The 23,109-nt window shown below is 49.6% G+C and overlaps 1 long non-coding RNA gene and 3 other non-coding genes across 4 annotated transcripts; 1 reads left to right on the top strand and 3 right to left on the bottom strand.

The window, feature by feature from the left end:
* Positions 1-3,548: 3,548 nt before the first annotated feature.
* TRNAN-GUU (transfer RNA asparagine (anticodon GUU)) lies at positions 3,549-3,622 on the bottom strand. Its single transcript has one exon. It is a non-coding gene; the product is annotated as a tRNA-Asn (tRNA).
* A 9,014-nt stretch (positions 3,623-12,636) lies between these two features.
* Positions 12,637-12,707, top strand: TRNAG-CCC (transfer RNA glycine (anticodon CCC)). The gene has a single exon. It is a non-coding gene; the product is annotated as a tRNA-Gly (tRNA).
* A 3,184-nt stretch (positions 12,708-15,891) lies between these two features.
* Positions 15,892-15,963, bottom strand: TRNAE-UUC (transfer RNA glutamic acid (anticodon UUC)). Its single transcript has one exon. It is a non-coding gene; the product is annotated as a tRNA-Glu (tRNA).
* A 1,592-nt stretch (positions 15,964-17,555) lies between these two features.
* LOC128779586 (uncharacterized) lies at positions 17,556-22,371 on the bottom strand. The gene is made up of 3 exons (XR_008425629.1): positions 22,128-22,371; positions 18,553-18,639; positions 17,556-17,790 (listed from the first exon to the last, which is right to left on the bottom strand). It is a non-coding gene; the product is annotated as an uncharacterized lncRNA (long non-coding RNA).
* Positions 22,372-23,109: the final 738 nt, after the last annotated feature.

Below are 23,109 nucleotides of genomic sequence, written 5' to 3'. Positions count from 1 at the left end.
CTATCAGTCCTGTAGTCATAATATCGCCTTCCTATTATCCTTACAAACAGTTCTGTGGGACACTGAGTTGTTTTAGGCTCCGTCCACAGGTGATTTTGCCATGTTAACATCCAAAGGTTTAAGGCACACGCTGTGCAAGGCAGTGTCTTTGGCATGGCTGCTGTGGCTCCATGTGACATAAGGATCAGACTAATTTTAGAAAAAAATTGATGATTGATATGTTAACATGTTGGTCCTTTGATGAAAACTGAAATATACATTTCTTCTTCCAAATTTCCCTGGGGAAATTAAAATGAAGAAGGCAATCTGGAAGCTTTCCCACACAATGGAACTAGGAATCATTATGACTTTTTGGAAAACAGGAACTGCAATCACGCTTTCCTGCTGAGAAGCCAAGGTAGGTCAAGTGTGAACCATACACTTCAGCTCAACAGGGAAAATGACCATTACCTTAACCTTGAAGAGCTTTGGCTCTATCTCCCATCTGCCCAATACCCAAGGCACACACCAGCTATGGCCAACACACTTTCAATTACCACCTGCATCAACCAGATCTACATTTATTCCCACATTTCTTTCTAAACTACAACACTGTATTTCCAACTCACAATTCCTAATTCACAAGTCCAAGCCTCATATGGTTCTCAGAGTCACAAATGTTAAAACTCAGTGCACAGTGAGCTCCCTGTCAGCATCACACACCACCTTCAACCGCAACCCTGTGTGATCGGCAGACCCAGTCACAGCATCCCTCAGAGTATGGACTTTCTCAAGTGTTTCAATCAATCACCAACTAACACCCAAATCTGTTCCTGCCCCTGCCTAGTATATTTATTCTCACCACCAGCTGTCCTGCTGTCTAAAACTGCTCTTCCTACCTTCTTTGGATATACCCTCTCATCCCCCCAGCACAGAATTTTATGTCCGCTATGATCAATGGATAGTGTTTATTGGGTGCACCACTGGCTTACTGCCACTTTATGACTACACTTTCCCATCCGCCAACTCTTACCTCCATTAACACAACCAGATAAAAAGCCAGCCTCCCCACAGCCTGTCTAGTCTGCTTCAATCCGTTTGCCACAATGCCTTCTGAGTGACCCTTTCATAGCCTCAACCTGGACCTACCTGTAGCCTAAAACCAGCCAGTGTTTCCATATTCCTGCGTTAAAATGTCTTAATATATTTATGAAATGTACTCTGCTTTCCCTCTGCCTCACCCCCATCCTCATCATCTGAATATCTTTTGCCAGTTCTCAAGTCCAGCAACAGTGATGTACTGGACCTCTCAGGAACTCTCTCACTTTCAGATACTAGCTTCTCTCTAAAGGGGATGGTCTCTCACAAATCCCTCTTTGTTCTCAAATTCATTCTCATCCTTCAGGTCTCAGTTCAGAACTCTTTTCCTCTGGAAAACTTTCCTGACTATCTGAATTGAGCATGAGATGTGTCCACTTTTACTTAGACATTAATTGTGCACTAATGAAATCACGTTTTACTTGACCCTGTCTTCCAAAGACATGTTTCCATATAAAAAAGATTCGTGTTTCCCAGGAAACCAAGGTTGTGGATGTAAATAAAATATCCTCAAGAGACAGAAGAGTGCCTAGCATACTTTATAGTTTAAGGTTGTTAAACGATGAGAGAGAGAGAAAGAAGCATGTGAGTAAACTCTCTTACACACACACTCAGACACACGCACACACTCACAGGCAGACAACTGAGAAAATAAATTTCAGAATATAGGCAGCAGGATGATTAGTCTACAATGCCGAGAAACTTCAGCAGAGTGATTGGAAGGGGTAGAGAACACAATCATCAAGAAAAAAGTTTTGCTTGAGTATAAGGTAGCAAAAGGATCTTGGGTGGATCTTCAGAGTTGAAAATAAGTCAAGAGCTGGGAAGGACTGGTGTGGCGTGATGAAGGAAACAAAACTAAGAGTGAAAATTTCTCTTTTGTAGGTCTTTGAAAGACACAAGAGTTTGAAGTCTGGGCATTTGATCCTTGGACTTTTCTAGGCACTCAATAGGGGCATCAGAGGGGACAAGCTCTGGGCCCTGGGGTGACTGGGCATGGACCACTGCTCAGCCTGTACCCAGCTAAGTGTAAGTCAAAGAATAAAAGAGTGAAAATATTAATATTAAAACATCAGCCCTGGCTGATGTGGCTCTGTGGATTAAGAGCTGACCTGGGAACAGAAGTGTCTGATTCCTGGTCAGGGCACATGCCTGGGTTTTGGGTTGGGTCCCCAGATGGGGGCGCACACGAGGCAACTGATGGATGTTTCTCTTCCTCTCTTTCTCCCTCCCTCCTCTCTAAAAATAAAATATAAAAATTTTTAAAAATCAGACAAAGTGTAAAAATCTTTATATGGGATAGAAAAGTAACACTTTAACATGTATCCAGAATCTAATGAAATTGTTTTTTCCCTAACATGGTCTCCTCAAGTGGCAGATGAGGGTGTGGTAAAACAAAGAAATAAAATTTTCACTTAATCACCCTTTATAGGTCTCTCTCAAACACGAGAGTTTAAAATCAGGATCATTCAATCCTTTGCTTTTTCTTTCTTCTTTAATCCTTTAAAAATTTATATTGAATTTATCGGAGTGACATTGGTTAATACAATTATATAGGTTACAGTGCATCGAGTGACTGGACGGCAAGCATGTGGTCTTCGGTCAGATGGAAGACGGCATGGATACGTGACAGCCATGGAGGGCTACAGGTCCAGGAACGGCAAGACCAGCAAGAAGATCACCATTGCTGACCATGGACAACTCTAATACATTTGACTTGTGTCTTATCTTAACCACCAGACCATTCCTTCTGTAGCTCAGGAGAGCACTCCTTCATCCCCATCTGCTTGGAATGTTCTATAATCTTCATGTTCTCGCCGCAGTTCATTGGGTTCCATGTTTCCCTTACCCCTTCCAAGTCTAGCTTGTTTGCAGAGTTATGATTATGAAATAAAAACTAAACAACAACAGCAAAAAAAAGAAAGAAAAGGAGAGAAAATGGGATCCTATAGAAAGCATGTAAATACTATGATTCTTCCTGGACTCTACCCAATAGAAATGCTTGAACAAGAGGCCAAATATGAGTACAAGAATGATGACTAGAACGTTATTTGTAAATCCACAATGACAAACAATTTAATTTGAAAAGTATATGGAAAATGTTCAGAAATACTCGTACAAACAGTAATTTCCAGATTCCCTGTGACCTGTTTTTGGTCACAAATCTTAAGATCTTGACCGAGGTCGTCCTGTAGCACCGGAGACGCAGAAGACAGGAGAGGAGTAGTGGCGGAGGCCTCTCTCCCAAGGTGCTTGCGAGAGGATGTACAGAGAAGGGCGAGCTGCAATAGTTTGGCTTTTGCTTCCTGAGATTAAGAAAGTCCGGCCATGGCTGGGTAGTTCAGTTGGTTAGAGCGTCATCCCAATATGACAAGGTTGCGGGTTCGAGTGCATAAAGGTGTGGAACAGCAAATCCATGTCATGTTTCTTTCTCAAAAATTAAAAACGCCAAACACGCCAGTAAGTAAGTGCGTCCCTGGGTGGGCTTGAACCACCAACCTTTCAGTTAACAGCCGAACGCGCTAACCGATTGCGCCACAGAGACCTGGAAGAACCGTTGTCTCTAGGCAGTAAAGAGCAAGCTCTTGGTCACCGCTGGGTGGAGCCCATGGCCCCGTTACCCTACGGTGGTGTAGATTCCCAAATTTCAGACACTCAAAGAGATGGCTTCCACGCCACGCGCCAGTCGCGTTTGACACCCATGCGTCGGGCGATTTTGAAGGCAATGGGGCAGCTGAATCGACTCTCAGGCTTTCCTCCACGACCCCCTGGGCCAGAACCTAGGGGTCCCAGGAGAAGCTGAACCTAGGGGTCCCGTGGGCTCCCGTGATTACTTTGTTCTGGCTGCACCCGAACGTCTGTGCCATTGGTGCTCGCCTCGCTCCATTTAGCAGGGGTGGGTGAGGCAGGAGCGGGGTGGGGAAGGCGGGGTGGAAGAGGGTGTGGGGTGGAGTCAAAAGGGGCAAACACGAAAAGGAGGGAAAAGTTACTCTTCTGTTAGGCATTTTAAATTTGTCCTATCACTCAATGATTTTTTAAAAATTGGAGTGTTTCATTTTAGATAGTTTCAATCATTTGTAGCGTTACGTTCCCTAATCTTTTTCCTGCAATGTCTAATCTATTAATTCCACCTAGTGCATTTATCTCAGATGTTATTGTTCCATCCATCTCTAAAGTTTTACTCTGGACATTCATATATGTTCCAAGTTTCTGAATAATTCTTTGGATGTATGTAACAGTCATAATAACTGTATTAAAATCCTATCCGCTAATTTTTTAAAAATCGTTTTTTATTTTTAAATTGCAGTCGACACACCATGTTATATTAGTTTCAGGTGTACAAGCCAGTGGTTGGATGTTATGTAAAAGCGATCTAGATAAATCTCACACTCATCTGACACCATATATAGTTATTATAATATTTTGACCATACTCCCTATGCTGTACTTTACATGCCCGGGCCTATTTCTGTAACTACCAATCTGTACTTCCTAATCCTGTCACCTTTTTCACCCATCTCCCCACCCCTCTTCCCATCTGGCAACCGTCAACATGATCTCTTGCCCCTATGAGTCTGTTTCTACCAGTCTTGATGTGGCTTCCTCTTTATATCCCTAGCTGTAGAACTGTTCAGTTACACTTCAGGCAGTTCTGAATGATGGTTGTCCCATAGTTTAGTTGTACGTGTGATGTGGTTGTGGGAGGATGCGAGTACCACATTTACCTGCTTTGCCATCTTGACCACCCTCTCTGCTAATTTTGACAGCATGTCAGCTATAGTTTAGTTTCGATACACTGTTTATTCTCCCCATGTCGGGTCATGTATTTCTGCCTCTGTGCCTACCTGACATTCTTTGATTAGATGACAGACATTGTCATAGTTTACCTTTCGGGGAACTGGCTATATTGGTAGTCCTATAAATCCTCTGGAGTTTTGTCCTGGGGTCCAGTTAAGTGACTTGTCAAGAGTTTGATCCCTTTGGGGCTTGCTTTTATGAGTTTTTAGGTAGGTCAGTCTCAGGCTGCTTATTCCCTCAACTGGGGCAAGATCTTCCTGAGTGCTCTTCACAGTGGCCCATGAGTATTCTGCTCTGGATGGTGGGAATAGGTATGATTTCCTATCCCGTGTGAGCACCAGGCCTTGAAACTTCTGATCTTCAGAAGTTTCTTCCCTTGACCTCAGGCAGTTTCTTCACAAGCTCGTCCTGGTCAGTATTCTGCTGAGTACTTGAAGGAGACTCTTTTCATATGCCTGTGTTCTCTCTCTGTCCCTCTCTCTCATCACTGGGCCTTTGTTCCTGGCACTCTAGCGGCCTTGCTCTCCATGGACACTCAGCTTCCTCTCCACAACCCAAGGAGTTGGCTGCAGAGCCCCTCCTTGGCTCCACCCTGGAAACTCTCTGAAAGCAGTGAGCTGGGCCAGCACTAGGGCTCACCTTGTTTGTTTCTCATTTCTCAGGGCTGCTATCCTTTGTTGCCTGATTTCAGTGTCTGGAAAACCAGTATTTCATGTATTTGTCCATTTCTTTCCTTAGGGAGTAGGGGAAAAGGAAGAGTGAGCTTTCAGGTGGGATTGACAGAAGCTGAAGGCATCTCTTTATGTGTTCTTAGTTTGGCTTCAATGGGAGGTATGCCAACTTATATCCCAATGTACTTCTCCAACTTGGTATTTCTCCAGTGTATTTCTCCAACATGAAAGAGCCTTTCTCTTCATGCTCTTGCCAGCACAACAACCTTTCTGCACATCTATCTGACATTCTAACAAGGATAGTGCTTAGAATAAGCCTTCCTGAGGTAAAACAGAAGGACAATGTGGACACTGCCCAGAGATACCCTATCACATATGTTGAGCAGCTAAACTTCCAAGATTTCAATAATTGTAATTGTTTTTGTTAGTGACCAACTTAATCGGGTCCAGAGAAGACTGGCCAGAATGACCCCGGATTGCTCCTTTACAAGCAGCATATAGATTGGTGGGGAGGGGGGAATCTATAAGCTAGTCTCAGACATTTGTTCCTTTTCCCTTTCTTTTTTGAATTGTACTTTTTTCTTCATTGGATGCACACAGTCTAATGACTGGTTTTCCTCCTATTCAAGGGTGCATTAGCATGCCTATAAGTGTCTCTATATGATTCTTTGACTATTTATGTGAAAATTATCCCATTTAAGACAAATTGACTTCTGGCCAAGATGGAGACGTAGGTAGATACACTTTGCCTCTTTACACAACCAAAAGAAGGGCAACAACAAATTTAAAAACAAAAAATAACCAGAACTGCCAGAAAATCAAACTGTATGGAAGTCTAACAACTAAGGAGTTAAAGAAGAAACATTCATCCAGACCAGTGGGAGGGGCAGAGAAGGGCAGCCAGGGTAGAGAGGATGTGTGGCAAGGCAGCACCTGAAGGACCAGGCAGGCAAGGGGACAGCTGGCGGAGTGGGCAGTCCCATATTTGTGTTGTGGGTAAACCGGGAGCAATAACTGGGGACCAAGACAGATCGAACAACCAGGGTTCCAGCTCAGGGACACAAGCTTCAAAACCTCCAACTGTAAAAACCTGTGGGAGTTGCCGAGGTGGGAGAAACTCCCAGCCTCGTAGGAGACTTCGTTGGAGAGACCCACAGGGTCCTAGAATGTACACAAACCCACTCACCTGGGAATCAGCACCAGAAAGGCTCAATTTGCTTGTGGGTAGTGGGGGAAGTGACTGAAATCCAGCAGAGAGCAGGGCAACTGTTTGTTCCCCATCTGACCCTCCCCCACATACAGCAACATAAGGCAGCTATGCCAGTTGCCCCGCCCTGGTGAATATCTAAGGCTCCGCCCCTAGGTATTCTGCCCCACACGTATAACAGGAGCACCAAAACAAACAAATATGGCCCAAATGAAAGAACAGATCAAAGCTCCAAAAACAGAACTAAGTGACGAAGAGATAGCCAACTTATGAGATGCAGAGTTCAAAACACTGATATTCAGAACGCTCACAGAAATGGTGGAATATGGTCACAAAATAGAGGAAGAAGTGAAGGCTATGCAAAGTGAAGGCTATGCAAGTGAAATAAAGAAAAATATACAGGGAACCAACAGTGAAGGGAAGGAAACTGGGACTCAAATCAATCATTTGGACCAGAAGGAAGAAATATTCCACCAGAAGAGAATGAACAAACAAGAATTTAAAAAAAGAGGAGGGGCTTAGAAAACCTTCAGGACAACTTTAACATTCAATATTTGAATTGTAGGGGTGCCAGAAGGAGAGGAGGAAGAGCAAGAAATTGAAAACCTATTTTAAAAAAATAATGAAGAAGAACTTCCCCAATCTGGCAAAGGAAATAGACTTCCAGGAAGTCCAGGAAGCTCGAAGAGTCCCAAAGAAGTTGGACCCAAGGAAGCACACACCAAGGCACTTCATAATTACATTATCCAAGATTAAAGATAAGGAGAGAATATTAAAAGCAGCAAGAGAAAAGGAGGCAGTTACCTACAAAGGAGTTCCCATAAGACTATCAGCTGATTTCTCAACAGACACATTACAGGCAAGAAGGGGCTGGAAAGAAGTATTCAAAGTCATGAAAGGCAAGGACCTACATCCAAGATTACTCTATCCAGCATAGGTATCATTTAGAATGGAAGGGCAGATAAAGTGCTTCCCAGATAAGGTCAAGTTAAAGGAGATCATCATCACCAAGCCCTTATTATATGAAATGTTAAAGGGACTTAACTAAGAAAAAGAAGAAGATCAAAACTATGAACAATGAAATGAGAACAAACTCACAACTATCAACAAGTGAACCTAAAAAACAAAAATAAAAACAAGCTAAGCAAACAACTAGACCAGGAACAGAATAACAGAAATGGAGATCATATGGAGGGTTATCAGCAGGGAGGGTGAGGGAGGAGAATGGAGGAAAAGGTACAGGGAATAAGTAGCATAAGTGATAGGTAGAAAATAGACAGGGGGAGGGTAAGAATAGTATGGGCAATGGAGAAGCCAAAGAACTTACATGTATGACCCATGGACATGAACTAAGGTGGGGGAATACTGATGAGAGGGGGGTGCAGGGCAGAGGGGAATAAAGGAGAGAAAAAATGGGACAACTGTAATAGCATAATCAATAAAATATATTTAAAGAAAAAAGACAAATAGTTAGAACCAATAGAATCCTGCACTGGCAATGCACCTTGTGCAGACCCGTGTCCTTAGAGTTATTGGCTCACCTTCCCTTGGTTCTTCTGTTGAATCTCATGAGCAGAAATGAGCTCTTTGGCTTTTACACACTAAATCTGGTTCTTGGACATTCTCTCTCTTTCTCTCTTTCTCTGTCTTTCTCTTCCTTTCTCCCCTTTCCTCCCCCTCTTCCTTGCTCTCCAATCTTACCCACTTTCTTCTCCTCTTCAGCTTTTCAGGACCTTGCATTAGAAAGCTTTCAATGACTGACATTTATTAAGTGCTTACTACGTGCCAGACTCTGCTCTGGGAGAGATGCTGCATAGTGAGCAAACCAAGGTCTCAGTCCTATAGACCTCACATCTGGAGGCCTCAAAAAAGGGCAGGCACTGTGGGGCACACTTCCAGGTCATGCTGGGAACTTTCCAGGCACCACCTGTCTAGGCACCAGAAGTGAGTAGAGTTGAGATTTTTTTGTTTGTTTTGTTTTTTAAATACAAGCACTTCAGGAGAACAGCAGGCCACCTGTAACAGGATCAAGCCATGGACCCACTGTACACAGATAAAATGGGAGGCTCCTGAGAAGGACTCAGATCCTGCTGCTGTGGCTGATGCTGAAACGGAAAGCTATACCTGCACTCTGGAAGGAGATTTGAAATTGCTCTTTCAGAAAAGGACAGCAGCATTGTTGTTCTTGTTCTGTTTATGCAAACAAACAGGCAAAAATGAAAATTGGACTCAGTGCAGTCCCTTTGAAGACAATGAGGGTGATCTTAGGGAGAAGTGTGTTTCAAGGAAAATCACAATGCTCAGTGGTAGGCATTGGACTCTAGTGCCGCTAAATGTCTTCAAAGTTTTGCTTTTCACTTGGAACTTGAACTGGTTTGTGACATCACCAGAGATGTTCAATATCCAGGTAGGAAGAATCTGTCAAATTGTCATTGTTTGATGTCATTCCAGCAAAGGCCTTGCAACTGGATGTCTTCTCAAATGACAGTCTTGTCTACTCAGATAAGTTTGTGATTTATTGTGTAAATTAACCTGTGTGTTCTTCCTTCTGCTTTCAGAAGGTGTATGCCGATGACTTCATTTACCTGCATGATGTTTACACAGTATAGGCCTCACTTTAAGAAGCCCATCTGTGTTGCCACCTCCTGAGACTCAGTAGTGTGGCTGGACTAAGTGGTTGAGTTGGTGAAGTATGGAGTGGTCTATCAGTTTTGCTTAAAACTGCTTTCCTTTTCTGCCCTAATGGTTTGGACATAAAAGGGCCAGATGTGTTGAAAGGGAGAATCCTAGAATATTTCCCCCCAACCCAAGTTAAGGGCTTGGGCAAAAGGGCTTTGGAGAGGTGTGGCATACTCTGCGCACCTTTCTCCAAGGAAGCCACTTCTGGCTTAGTCATTATAGAGTTGGTTCCTACCTTTGTTATTTAGTGCCTATGGTTCTGACTGTGCCTTCTAACCCTCTTGCCAAATTTGCCACCTCTAGAATAAGACAAGGACACCAACTTGTCCAGCAATGCCATCCTTTGGACATCATGCATGCCACTTCCCAGAGACAGCCAACTGACCTGGACTCTGCAAGATCCTTCTCCCTCATGTGAAGGCCTTCCTCAACTCCAGAACTCCCTTTCATGTTAGGAATCTCTGGACCAAGGGATAGGTAGGACTACGTCCTGGCCAGCTGGAAGTAGCTAGGGAAGAACAAGACCTTCGCCCACCATCTTTGTAAGATTACAAAGTCCAGAGTGTTAAAGGGGAGAATTGTAACAGGGAGTCTGGCCAGATCACTGGGCAGCACGGGAGACCCTAATCCAAGGGAACCCCAATCCGGCAGGAGTGCTTGCACTACCCCAGAGAAGGGATGGGCTGCAGGAGGCTGCTGCCTCAGGCAACAGTAAACAAGCCAGCTGTGCCAGCCAACCAAACAGCTGGCACGTGAGCATGGAGATTCCCTGCCCCCGTAGAAAGAAAGATGACATGGGCTAACGAGCATGGTGGATATAAGCCAGAATTGTCAGACAAGCCAGACATTTTCACCTTGTGTGGAATTTTGGGATGGGACTTTAAAAGTGGGGAGTGTGCAGAAACCCAGCCCATTTTCTTACCTTCCCTCACACCAGCAGGTCGGGGTTCAGTGCTCGGTATTCTGGGCCAGCAGGCCCTGGAGACCGCATGGCCAGGCTGCATGCCCAGAGCCCCTCCCACACAGAAAGCGGCAGCAGCAGCGCTGTGCTGTGCAGCCCTGTTCCACCAGGTATGCAGACGTCCTAGCAAGCTGATGGCCTGAAGGGCAAACACTGGGCTGGCAGGCAGCAGCAGGCAGAGGAAGTGGAGAGTGCGACAATGAAGGTGCTCAGACTACAGTGGATGCCTGGAGCCCAACCGCGGCCAGGAACCTGCCAATTATCATGCTGCAGCCACCCGAGTGTCACAAAGGATAGTATTTTTTACTGGGAGAGGGATTCCAGGCGCATTTTTGAACTGAGCTGGCAAGGGATGGAGGGGTTATTTGATTTTGGTTGTTTTAAAGGAAATAAGCTTTAAAGCAGAAGCCCATTATTCTTCAAAAAAAAGTATAGCCTTTTAATAGAAAAAACCCTTTCCTTTTTCACCAACCTTCTGCCTCTGGAATTCATTGGCAGTGAGCAGCAGAACCCCAAGTGACTGCACGGTAACCAGAAGGGCTGCAGACACTGCAGGACCAAACTCACAAACTCACTTTCTGGGCCCCTGTGCACCTGCACCTGGATAGAATATGGCAAGCCCTCTGCTTCCCCCTTCTCTCAAAAGAGCAAAAGTGCCCCTGAAGCTTTTCTGCAGGTTGAGAAATGTTGGGGTACTGACTCAGTGGAGGAGCTGTGAAAACAGGCCTCAGGAGTGTCCCTGGGCCTCGGGCTGAACTGGAGGGCAGAGCTAAGGGAGAGGTGCGAAGATGGCCACACTCACCATCCCAAGATAAAGTGTCTGGAACTGCAGGTCTCCAGAGGACCGAGGGCTGTGTGTTAAATCCATCTCCTTGCTTTTTTTCAGGAGAATCATTTGTTCTAATTCAGGGTTCAGGACAGCGGAGGATTATGCAGACCAATGACCATGCCTGACAGACAAGGAAAAATGAATTCCTTACTAGTTAGATGTGGGGCTTGAGTAAAACATTGGCATCAAAAAGAAGTCTATTTTTTTTTTTTGCTCTGATTATTGGAAGAATGGGAACAAAGGATTCCAACTAAGATGAACACGCTGAAGGTACAAAAGGGTTTAGGAGGGGATATCCAGAGTTCTGTTTAGGGCACATAGCTCTTTTTATTTTTTAAGTCTGGAGTCCTTTAATCAATAAATTAATAAATAAAGGATTTAATTTATTAAAATGCACCTTCCCTTTTTCAAAATTGAATTCACTGAGGTGACATTGGATCACACAACCGTAAGGTTCCAAGTGTAAAACAACACAAAACATCTGCACACTGCATCGTGGGCCAGGGCGCTAAGCAAAGTCTGCTTGGTCTCCCAATCAGAACGCTATTTCAGCTTCTGCCTAAATTAATGCTTCCCTAACAGCTATTCTCTTCTTTGACCTCAGGTAAGTGCTTGTTGCCTCTGACTTTGCAAGGCTTCTCATTTTTAGGTTAACACTGATGCAACCCATACACCAGAGCCTGTGCCTCATATGCATCTCAGAGTCACAGAGGCTAAAACTCAGAACAACAGGGAGTCCGCTTTAGGGGAAGTAGATTCTTCCAAACAATGGAGCATCGACTGCAAACGTAATATGAATTAATCTTTTAAATGATCATGATATATCACAAATCCATCCAAATGCTGCGAACGCCTCAAAACCAGACACACACTGTTGTTATAAACGATTACGGTTACAAAGAACTAACTCCATTTATCAAAATGCGTTTCATTGTTATCTCTATTTGGATTCTGGTCCCCTTCTTCTACTTGCAGCCTAATTCTGCTTTGGCTTCTTATTTCTTCTTTGGATTAGAATTTAATTTGCCCGACCTAGCAAGTTAGATTACTTTCTCAGACTGTCTAAGGTAATAGTTTGAGGTTATGACTGTGAATCTTCACGAGTCCTAAACAAGGAATCTGGATGAATTTCCGATGTTTTCCTGCAGGAGTCTGTTATAGAGTTGGAAAGGGCCTTTTATCAGAGTTGTGGTGTGAGCTGACCAAAGAGATATTCTGATATTTAAATTTGTCTGTCCCGACTTTGTGGTGTTTCCTGATGCCTCAGTGGCAAGTCTTCGACCAGAAAGTCTGTGGGGGTTGTGAGCTCCATCTTCCAAAGGCAAGGGAGTCATCTTGTTGGAAAAGTTGGTTTCCAGGTGGCTATAGACATTTGTTGTCAGAAGAATCCAGCGGGATGGCAAAGGCAGGCCAAGGCATTGGTGGTTCAGTGGTAGAATTCTCGCCTCCCACGCGGGAGACCCGGGTTCAATTCCCGGCCAATGCACGTATGGCTTCCTTTTAAAACCTGACCTCTGGATCTACCCAGTCCCGCCGAGAGATCAGGAGGAGGAGCTCCCAGAAGGTCTGCATACACGGGGCTAGAGCCTGCCCAGCCTCCGCCAGGCCCATGGGCCCAACGGAAAAACCCATTGCAGAATCTGGAACCCACAGCAGAATCTGGGACCCAGCACGTGTGGGGTCTTGCCTAATTCTCTTTGGATACACCTCTGAACGGATTCCAACTTGGGAATGCTAAGAGCATGATTGCGTTTCAAGAGACTACAGGTGATTCATTTTCATCCCAGAATCTTTGCAGAAGTCCCCTAAGCGATAGTAGTTTTAAATACAAGACCAGTGACATTTGAGGAGTTTCCCCTCCCCCCTCTTTCTGTTTTACAGATAAAGGAGACTTACCTAATTTCAAGAGATTCCTGAGTGTGAGATTGTCCCTCTACATTTTAAGTGTATGAGGACGATGGCGGTGCTGTGTTGTTAGCATCGAAGTTGTTTTCTTCGTTTATTTTGTTGTAACTCCCTTGGAAATCTAAAATTTAATAAATGAATTCTGAACTGTGATGCAAGTTCTCGTTTTCATCTTTGTAGACAGGGATCAGGATTTAGACGTTGGGGGGTTGGGGACAGCAGGAATTCTGATTTCTGTGAAAGGATATGATGAATTACAAGATAAAGGTTTTAAGGACTGCAACGTGCCCCAATTTTCCCTTTACTGTTTGCTGAAGAAATAAGCTTTAAAGCAGAAGCTTTAAAACATTGACTCCTTTCAATGTTAAACCTTCTCTGACAGGCGTACTCACTTAAAGCGTGAAGATTCTGTCAATGCAGAAGTGGGTCGTGGACTCAGAATTTTCCTGTCAGTTGCGCAGTGGCACTAGGCAGCACTTATGTAATAACTAATGACAGAACTTTATGGCTAGCGATACACAAATTTTCTCTTCAGTAAAAAAGCATATGATGTTTACATGTATGTCAATATACTCATTCAGACAATGAAAATGTAATTGTTTAAAAACAGAGAGTTAGAAAGCCGGATGGTTCGTCGGTATTTTGTGTGTGTGACACTGAAGAGGTCAGATGTTTGTGGCACTCTTGCATGCATTTCCTCGTTTGAAGCTCAGCACAGCCCGCGGGGCAGTATAATCTGCTGTGGAGGCTGAGAGGTCCCGGGCCACACGGGGGGGAAGCAAGACTCAAGGAACCCCGGGACAGAAAACGAAGACACGCGCTGGAGTGGGGGCAGGAGGAGAAAAGGTGCGGGGAGAGGGAGGAGGAGCAGGAGGCGGCAGAGACCACCGCAGCCAGGTGAGACTAGGAACACGGTGACACAGCCCGGGTGGAGGGAGGGCGCCTTTGCTTCTCCAGTCCCTGCGACCACCCGCATGCGGCCCTGTTGGAAGGCTCACCCTCTTTCCCTCCGTCTCAGAGGAGACGGTCCAGAGAGATCGTCCTAGATCACCTCTCCTCTGTGCAAGGAGCCGCGAGGGGAGGATGGGCCCACGGAAGCGCGGCCGGCCCCTCGGTGGTCCAGCGCGCTGAGTCCGGGCTTGTGGCGGAGCCTGTGCCCGGTGTCTCTGTGGGTGAGAGCGGACGCCACAGAGCACAGTCCCGCTGCTCCCCGAGGGCAGTAAGACAGCCGGCAACTCGGCCAGCGCCGTGGGGACGCACGACCCAGGTCCCCGAGGCAGGAGCGACACCTCGGGCCCGGCCCGCTGGGATGGGCTGAGTCGGGAGAAGCAGCAAGCGAACGGGCCGCCCTGCTGCCGCCACAGGTTCCGTCTCCTCCGGTGGTTGATCCAACTCGCACTTCGAGCACCGGACGGGCGGCTGGGTCTAATCCCACGGGTGGGGAGCGTGGGTGGCTGTGTGAGGGGGGTCCGTCCCCAAGAACACAGCTGGGCTGGAAGAGGAGGAGGGAGAAGGGAAAGCGGGTGTGAGAGACGCAGCCGGCTGCCCGCGGGAAGGGACAGGGGGCGCGCGGGAATGCGCGGCGGGAGCCGGGAGCCCCCAGCTGAAGGCAGGGTTCGGCCTCGACTTTCCAGGAACCCGCGCCTCCTCCGCGCCGGGCCGGGGAGGGAAGGCGGCGCACGAGGCCACCGAGCGACTCCTGCACGCTTCGCCGGCACCGCGCACAGCGCGGCGGTCCGGGTGCTGGTGGGCGTCCCCGCGCAGCCAACCGCGCTCTGGGCGGAGGGCAGGTTGAGCGCACTCTGGACAGGTGGCGCGAGAGACAGATGGCTCCACAGCTTCGGTCACGAAGCAGGAGAGCCAGGAGGATGGTGGAGCGCTGGCCGGGGCGAACCCGCACTCCGCACACCGTGGGGCCAGAGGGGCGCGGTGCGGGACCACGGAACAGATGTGGCCTCTCGCCAACCCGGGAGGTCGGGGGAGAGCGCGCACAGACCTCTCTCCGCCCCCCGCACCCCCCCAGCAGAAATTGCTCCGTGGTCTCCCCGATGAGGGCAACAGCGGGGTCAGCGCCGCCGGCGTGCAATCAAAGGCCAAGGTGCGTCCGGGGAGAACCACCTTCGAGATCTCGGTGTCTCCCCTGCCAGGTGGGAGTGAGCGCACGCCCTCCAAGCACCTGGCAGCCTTCGCGTCCCTACCCCGCACACGCAGGGGCAGCGCCCATCCCGCCCCCGCCCTGCGCCAAAGCATTCGGCCTGGGCTGTGCCCCGTTGGTGGCACCGTCTGGGGTGATTTCCACTCCTTTCTGCTTCTGGCAGCAGTGAGCGTGCTCCATTTCGTGCCCACTTCACGTGCTGCCTTTGCTGGGTCCGTGAGGTCACCTCCCCACAGGGCTGGGCAGACAGGCGGGACAGTCGCGGGGCGCGGGCCGCCCAGAGGCTCCTGTTCCGAGGGCGGAGAGGCACCTTCTGTGCGGACGGAGCTGAGGGGGGCCAGGCGCCCGCGGGACCAGCCTGCGCCACCACGGGCTGCGCGGCTCCGCGCCCCATCGGGCGGCCGGGAGCTGAGGTCGGTGCGCAAGACTCGGAGAGCCCGGAGAGCCCCTAGAGACCCCTGTGCGGGCGGGCGGCTGCAGCGCAGCGAAGGCGGAGAAGGGCGGCCGGAGGCGCCGGCCTCCCCTGCGGGAGCTGAGAGTGCGTGCGAAGAGCAGCGCACAGTAAATGACACCACTGGTCCGGACGCGGAGTCCTGCGGCGCAAAAGTGGTTCCCTGACCGGGAATCGAACCCGGGCCGCGGCGGTGAAAGCGCCGAATCCTAGCCACTAGACCACCAGGGAGTTTCGAAAGGTCCGCTTGTCCTCCTCGCTCAGACGCGGGACAGTGACATTCGTCCTGCGCTTGGGGGGGGAGGGGGTGGAGCAGGCACGTGGCGGGTCCTCCCGGGAGGCTCCCTAGGGCCGAGTCCTCCGGCCGCCTTCTCCAGCACAGCGCGCACCTGCCGCCCGGAGATGCGCCCTCCCCAGGTGGCGCGTGTGTTGGGGAGGTAGCCGGGGCCAGGCAGCCGCCCGAGTGCCCCGGAGGAGGTGACAGGAGGCGCCGGGCGTGAGACCCGGGTCTCCAGCCCAGGAAGGGGCTCTGACCGGTGCGGGCCCAGGCGACGGGGATGGACCGCGCTTGCAAGCGAGGCCCCCTGGCCTGGACCTGGATGCCGGCTGCTCCCCCGCGACCTGCAGCACCCGCTGCAACGATTCTCTGCCGTGGCGGGGGCACCCGTGGGACGTGGCCAGTTCCGTGGGGGAGCTCCGCCCGCGGGTGCAGGGTGGCGAGGTGCCCCCCCGGTCTCTGCCGACTGGGTGCCCGGGGGCCCCTCTCCCGCACCTCTTCCCCTAGTCGCGACCATCAAAAATGGGTCCAGACGAGGCCTAGAGTCACAGCCCGGGCCGGGGGTGGGAATAGGGTGGGCGGGCGGGGTGTGTGCTGCAGAATCGCCCCTACTGAGAGCCAACCCGTGCACAATTGCTGGTCTCAGAGTTTCGTAGACGACTTTGTTGATCGGGGCGCCCTGGTCGATTCAGCCTTGGGCGCCCAGCCCACTCAGGTGGGCGTGGGATTTAAGACTTTCATCCCCAGATCCTGGGGTTGCTGCCTTCAGGCCTTCCCTTTGGTTCTGTCCGAAATCACCCTCTTTGGAACCTGCCCACGAGGGGACAGCCAGGCAGAGGGTTGGGTCCGCTTGGTGAGGTTCCTCTCGGTCGAGTGCGTTGAGCCTGCAGAGAAGACTTAGGGGCCACGTTATTCGGCTTCCCCCGGCATCCCAGAGGAGCGCCCGCGCTGCATTTCGGGGGGCCTGGAGGGGGGCGGCCTGGGCAAATCGGGTTTGATTGTGATGCTCGAACTTGGCACCCGACTTCCACCCTCCCCCGCTCCTCCCTACGGGAAACCCTCCCGGCTGCTCCCCCCACCCCCCACCCTCTGTCCACGAGGGACCCCAAAGGGTCTTGATGGGAAAGAAAGGAGTGGAATCTTCTCATTGGGTAGGTGGAAGGGAAGAAACAACCTGTGAAGTTTCAAGATCTGGAATTGCACGAAGTCTACCTCCTTTGGACCCGCATCTTCCCGCGGCCGCTGAAGGTGAGTGGCGTCCAGGTCCCCACTTGGCAGAAATAGACAAAGCAGAAAACGACACCCGGCTGGCGGTGAAGGGGCGATCCGTAGCCCCCCCAGTTTTACTGTAGTACTTGAACTTCCCTGGCCGAGAGTCCCATGAATTCCAAGGATTCGACTGAATACATTTTATTTTCCCAACTGAATACATTTTATTTTATTTGCTCTTGGAAGAAAGGATCACTATTTTTTTTTCTAAACAACTATTGTTGAGATCCTTAAAGCAACGTCACAGTGTACAAGTATAAACATGTTCCTACCGAAGTTCCTGCTCCCTGGAAACTCACCAGCGTCTTCTCTGTGTCCTGTAACTGACACCCACTGCCAGACCCCTAAACCAGTTTTCTGGTTCCAGCCTATTCTCCCCCTTCTGCGCCTCCCCTTTTCCTCATCTTCTTTCAGAGGCAGGAAAAATATGCTGTCGCTCAGCCTCCCATTTGCAATGTTGCACGCAAGGATCAGGTCAGCCCGCTGGGGGCCCTCCACGGGACTCCACCTCCCTAGAAAGAGAGGAAATCATAAACAGCACAAAGCTTTGTACATGTCATAGTTGGAAATATTAAAGTAAACTTTTCCTGAGATCACAGGAGTGAAAAGTGACCTAACTCCACCCACCACCCTCCCCAGCAGAAAATCCAGGCTGTGTGGAGTGTTGTAGTCATTTTGCATGTTCATCCATCCGCGGGTTGGCAGATTTGTTCTCCCCAGCGGGTACAATGGAGGATCTTTGTCCACAAGGAGGCAAACAGTGCAGGTGGGAGAGGGTTGAAGAGCAGGCATGTGAGCTGTGTGGTGGCCACATGAGTTCTTACATGCTTCTGAGACTATTGCAAGATGCGAAAAAGAACAGAACCAGGGGCTTGCACTTCCCATCGTGGGAGGTACATGAGCCCCAACAGGCCAGGCAGTGTGCAAGTGGCGTCCAGATAGACAAACTGATAAACGGACTAAGTGGGAAGACTTGAAACTGACCCACAGCTCAGCTGAATTAGTCTTCAATAAAAGCAGTTCAGTGGGGAGAGAGAATAGGTCCACTATTGGGGTGTAAGGGAGGGAGATGGCGGAGCTCTATGTTTACTTCATACTGCATGCAGCACCCCACCTGAGGTGCATCATCGACCAAAACATAAACGTTAAAGGTAAAAGCTTTTTGAAGATGGTTTGTGACTTGGTGTTAGGCAAAGATTTACTAAACGGGGTGCAGGAAAAATATGGACAAAAGAAAGGCATGATAAGCTAGACTTCATCGACATTAACCATACCTTCTCATCCAGAGACGCCACCGAGACAGTGAAAACGCCAGCCACAGACGGGACGGGAGATTCACAAAACATATCTGACCAAAGACCCTGTAGATATAATATATAACGAGCTCTTCTAACCTGATAATAAAAATATTAAACAACCCAAGGTTTTTAGAAGGGTAAAATACCTAAAAAGATGCTTCTTCAGAAAAGAAGATACTCTACACATGGCCAACAGAGCATGTAATAGAATGTTCAGCACGCTTAGCTGTCAGAGAAATGAACATTAGAGCCACAAGGAGGCAGCACCACTCGACTCCCAGCAGCACAGCTAAAATTACAGGGGAGGAAACACGGGAATCCCGGCAGGACGTTGCACAAGCACAACCCTCACCTACTGTTGGCGAGAACATGAAATGCTACCACTGCTTTAGCAAACACTCAGTTTTCATGAAGTTGTGTGTAAGCCACTCTTTGGAACCGGCCCTTCCTCACCTAGGTTTTCCCCAAGAGAAATCAAGACATGTGTCCACAGAATCTGTTGTGGAAAGAGCGTTCAAAGCAGCTTTGTTCAGAATAGTCAACACTGCAAATAGCTCCAATGCTCCTTACAGGATGAACGGGAGACAAACTGTGGTGCGTTCCCGCCAGGGAGTCCCACTCAGTGGTCAAAGAGCAACGACGTCCATTGTACTCAACAGCGAATCCAGTCAGAGATGTTAGGCAGAGAGAAAGTGGGCAGGAGAGTGCATTTGCTCCACGATTCCAACTGCACGGAGCTGTAGAAGAGGCAAAGGTAAAGCGCAAGGAGCCTGGACAGTGATTGCTAACAAATAGAGCAGAGGACAATGACAATGAGTTTGGTGATTCTCCATTATTCCCTGGGCAGGCACATGGGACAGTGACAGCAGGAAGTGGAGTTCTCCTGGTGGCTCAATCTAGGGGAGGAAAATGCTGAGGCACTGTGGAAAGTTTCCGAGCAGCGGAAGTGAAGCCACTGGAGGACTGAAACAGTGACCAGCACGGGGTATTGTGCACACAGGGGCCGTCTGGGAATCGGGAATGCTCCACCCTGGTAGGCACGAGGCTCACAGGCATGTTGTTGCAAAGCAGCTTACGTAGGGAGGGGCAGTGGCTGCTTCCTCGTCACAGTGATCAGTTTTCCTAGTGACAGGGGATTGTAAATGTGGTTTCAGTTTTGTTTATGTTGTTTTGAGGACCTAATCAGAAGTGGCCCAAGTTAAGTTGCACTTGTTTTAACTTTTGCTTGTCTGATTAAACTGGTTTGCCTGCTCAGGGAATTTTCAAGTCCGATCCCCATTTCTGTTTGGTTTAACATTTGTAAAATTTAGTTTTCAATTACTGTTGACATACAAAGTTATAATAGTTCCGAGCATACAACAAGGTGATTAGACACTTACATAACTCAGGAAGGGATGTCCCCAATAAGTGTAGTAGCCATCTGACACCGTACACAGTTATTACAGCATTCTTGACTATGTTCCCTGTGTGGTATTTGACAACCTGGGCCTATTCTTATTACTACTGGCAATCTGTACCTGTTAATCCCTTTCACCAGGTCCTCAGCCCCTCCCATCTGGCCATTTCTGTCTGATCTTCACAACTTCCTCCTGTTGGGCATGCTCTCAGCAGTCTCACAAACCGGTATAGCGTTCCTCTCGGTTACCAGCACTGAGGTGGTCAGGCCCAGAATCACATACTTGCTGTTTCCACCAGCTGAGTCGTCAGGACGCAGGGTTGTGTGGTCACTGTTGTCATCATTTATGTGGCTACTATTGACTTGTGCCAGTTGCCTGACCCTGACGGATACCTTGTAGCGTGTGAGTGGCTGCCCACAGGCATTTAAAACTACTTGAGAGTGTGCTAGAGAGGGTGATGTGGTGAATGACCATATAAGGACCAATGGTCAAGGACAGCCAAAGTCCCAGGCACAGAGATTCCCAGGAGGCAAGGTTCAAGCAGATAAACAGGTCTACGGAGGAGGTGTCATTTATCCGAGGCAAACAGACTTTCTTTAAATCTGGTCTTTAAGATCCTTTAGACTAATCTGAGTAAGACAGAAGTGACATTCCCCAGCAAGGACAGGCCATGGAGGTCCTTGCTGGGCAGTGGGGGCAGGAAGAACTCTGGTGTTTGGGGGCGGGGCGGGGGTGGTGTGACTGAAGAAGAGAACGCTTTGCCTTGGGTTTCCTTGCGCTGAGAATGTGAGCGGAGAGGCTGGCCAGGTTGGCGCAGTGTAGGGTTTCCTTCCCTTTCCTGAAGCGGTGGCAGCAGCGGACAGCGCTGTTCTGTGGTCCCCAGATGAGGAAGGGGCTGAGCTCGCGCGGCTTGGAACGCGAGTAAAAGTTCGGTCTAGACACCCCAGACGCGGTTGCCGTGACTCGGATTCGAGCCGAGGTTGCTGCGGCCACAACACAGAGTACTAACCACTATACAATCACCGGGTGCTAGGAGCCCGGGGACAGCGCCCCTCCTTGCCCAGTGACCTTTGAAATCAAACCTTTCTATTCCACTTACTGCGCCCTGTTCTCGAACTACTAGCGCCTGTGTTGTCCTCTTTCCTGCTCAGTCTCCGTTCTTCCCTCCCTTCCTCTCAGTTCTGATGCTAAAACAAAACAGAAACCCCCAGCAAGTTTCATCTGCCCAAATCCTCCCAGGGCCTCCCAGTAAGGTCCGCGTCCTCGTGCAAGACTCCCCGGCTCATTTCTGCCCCTTCTGGTTTGCTGGTACCGATCCCTACCCCCCACTCCGGCTCCTGCGCCGCCGACAGCTGCGCAGTGGGGGGAGGGGAGCCAGCGGTGCAGCCTGAGCAAAGTAATCACGGGAGCCTGTGGGCTGTTCAGCCTCTGCTGACCCTGTGGGCTCAGGCCCTCGGTCGTCGCGGCCCCGGGCGTGTCTGCGGCGCTGGCCTCGGAGGTGGCAGTGGAGCAAGGCCAGTGGAGCAGGAGGACCGTCCGTCTGCCCATTGTATTCGGAATCACCCAGCACACGGGTTTCAGACGCGACCAGCACGCAGCGTGGACTCCCCTTCCCCGGTTTCCGAGGTTCGGGGTCCACAGGTGCCGTCGGGAGGGACGAGCGGCTCCGCCCAGCAGTGGCTCCAGACCCGCACCCCCGGGCTAGGCGGGGAGTCTCTTCGGCGCAGCGGGTTAGGCCGGCCCGCCAGTGAGCTGAAGGCCAGGGGTTCGAGTCCTCTCCCAGCCGGCTCTCGGGTCCGGGGAAGCAGAGTTCTTTCTCCCTGCCCCGCACGCTCCCTCTGATCCCCTGCTGGAGAGGCGCCGCCTGCTGTACGGTACAGACACCTTCGGCCGCGCTCCTTTTCTGACATTACACATCACTCTTCCCTTCGTGGTTTCAGCGGCTGCTTGAGGCCCCACAGCACACACCTGGAGCTCGCCCCAGCTGCCCTCACGTGGTGGCGGCCCCTTCCCCGTCTCCCTCCTGCCCCCGTGCTGCGGTCGCCGTGCTCGGCGCTCTACACATGCCACGATCCCCACCGGCCACCACTGTCTCCGCTGTTTCACCTGCCCCACGGTTTTAGAGAGACGTCAATAACAAGAAAGACATCTTACATCTCATATTTTCCCGCGCAGGTACCGTTTCTGTCCTCGTGTAAACCCAGACTTCCACCTGGTGTCAGTGGCCTTCCTCGCGGAGCACGCCCTGCACGCTTCTTGTAGTGGGCTCTGCTGGGATGAAGTCTTCCAGCATCTGCGTGTCTGTGAGCGTCGCCATTGCCCTTCATTTCTGAAGGACTTGGGTGGGGATGGGGGTGGGGAGGCACAGAGGTCCACTCCACCCCCTCCTCCAGTCCTCCTGAGATGCCGCTCCACCGGCTTCTCACTTGCACTCTTTCCGGTGAGAAGTCTGACATAATCTTTCTTTTTGTTTTCTGTGTGTACCTTGTCTCCTTCCTTTTGCTGCCTTGGTGGTGTTTTTCTTTTTCAATGGTTTTAAGAAATTTAAATATAATGGGACTAGGTCGGGTTTCTTTGTATTTTGTTTTGTTTGTTTCCTGTTTCTTGGGCTTGTACATTGTGTTCATTTGGCTTTTTGAACCTGTGGGCTTATAATTTTTATCTTAATCGGACAGGGTTCTGCCATCCATTGTGTCTTCAACAACTGTGTCCCCGCACTCCCAGTCTTTGCAGGGACTCCAGTCACTGTGTTTGTTAAAAAAATTTATTTTTGGAATGCCAGTTTCATTTTGGATATTTTCTGTTGTTTGGAGCTTCATGTTCTCTAACTCACCCCCCCTTCCACCCCCTCTCCCCACAATCTCTAATCTGCTGTTAATCCCCTGTGGTGAATTTATTATCCCAGCCATTATCATTTGCACCCTAAAGTTGGATTCTGGCCTTTAATATCTGTTCCACATTTCTGCTGTCTCCTTGGAACATGCAACTCAGTCATACTGAAAGGGGCTGTAGACTGAGGGGCCCCCAAAGCCTCCAGAAGCCTTGCTTGGGAGATGGGGGAGAGGGGATTCTAGGATTAAGGCACTTTGCATTGCAATGGCAACTTGGTAGCTAGTTGAATGGCTGTGCTCTGCCT

The sequence above is a fragment of the Desmodus rotundus genome, chromosome 12 (genome assembly GCF_022682495.2).
Source record: "Desmodus rotundus isolate HL8 chromosome 12, HLdesRot8A.1, whole genome shotgun sequence".
NCBI classification, from domain to species: domain Eukaryota; kingdom Metazoa; phylum Chordata; class Mammalia; order Chiroptera; family Phyllostomidae; genus Desmodus; species Desmodus rotundus.
The sequence above is the reverse complement of the archived record's forward strand: the minus strand, read 5'-3'. Positions and strand labels throughout refer to the sequence as shown.